Source organism: Malaya genurostris, chromosome 3 (genome assembly GCF_030247185.1).
Source record: "Malaya genurostris strain Urasoe2022 chromosome 3, Malgen_1.1, whole genome shotgun sequence".
NCBI lineage: Eukaryota > Metazoa > Arthropoda > Insecta > Diptera > Culicidae > Malaya > Malaya genurostris.
In genome coordinates this window covers 297,784,476-297,785,666 of record NC_080572.1, presented here as the reverse complement: position 1 = coordinate 297,785,666, position 1,191 = coordinate 297,784,476, and the positions used below count along the sequence as shown (strand labels likewise).

The following is a 1,191-nucleotide window of genomic DNA, read 5'->3' as shown; positions in this document are numbered from 1 at the left end:
ATCTTCATAATTACATACCATGATGTCGGGTACAAATTATTCGTTGGAAAGTACTGGGGAAGTAAGTCGAATATAAATGTAAGCCTTTTTTTTGGGTACGAATGCGATACAGAATTAATCAACATCAGAAGTTGACGATTAGCTACTGCTGGCATAAAATTAATTTAGGGTTTTTAATAAACGATTCAAATGGCATAGATGGAGGTTTCGATTGAATTAAACATACCCTTTGATGATACAGACAATTGCACCGCTGTCAAATGTAAACATCACCAGAGTCTATTGTGCTTGTGTCTTTGCGGTTCTATCGATCGGCTGGTTCCACCTCTTTGGCTGCAGCAGTTCACGAGTGAGAAATTTGCAATCAATTTCATTCATGCGGCGGCAGCATCGCGGAAGCGACACCGAGATGGCATGCTGCTGCACTATCAGTTTTCCTTTCAGTTTTCCGATCTTGCTCACACATCCACATCCGTGAAGGAAGAAAGTTTCCCGTTAGTTTGGCGTGTTATGGCAACTGCAGAGCCCAACCGGTCCCTCTGGCGCAGCGGATAGCGCGTTGGACTTCTAATCCAAAGGTCGTGGGTTCGATCCCCACGAGGGATGTCCTTTATTTTATTGTGAATGTTTGGACACAATTTATAAATAGTTATAGTATTGTAGAATTGATTCCAGCACAGCATGGATTTTGCTGTTGGGTGGGTGGGTTTTCAATGGGTTTCGTTTTTGTTGGGTGTTGGAAATTTTAATCCCTTTTATCCAGAACTGTTTTCAACGAATATTAGGAACTTATCACAGACCTTTATGTTTTATGGATGGAATTAAATCAGCATATTCGTTTCTCAATTGCACTTTGCGGAATATTTTTAAACCATAGCAAATTATACAAAATCAGTACCTGTTTTTCCCAGATAGGAACGACAGTGCGGAGCTCATGAGTGTTCAGTCCGATGGTTATAGCAGTTAAAGTTTGCTTTACAATTCATACAGTAATGCAATCAGGCGCGTACCCAGAAAAAAATTTCGGAGGGGGCTTCAGAATATGATATTTAATTTCCATACGCACATAAATTGTAAGCAGTGGCGTACCGAGGAAATTTGGCGCCCGGGCAAAATAAGAGTTTTGCCGCCTCCATCGTTGGATTAGTGAGCAAAAAACAAGAATTCGGAAATCCGCAAAGATCTTCGGAG

The 1,191-nt window shown here is 41.1% G+C and overlaps 1 non-coding gene across 1 annotated transcript; it reads left to right on the top strand.

Annotated features, from left to right (window-relative positions):
• Positions 1 to 533: 533 nt before the first annotated feature.
• Trnar-ucu (transfer RNA arginine (anticodon UCU)) lies at positions 534 to 606 on the top strand. Its single transcript has one exon. It is a non-coding gene; the product is annotated as a tRNA-Arg (tRNA).
• Positions 607 to 1,191: the final 585 nt, after the last annotated feature.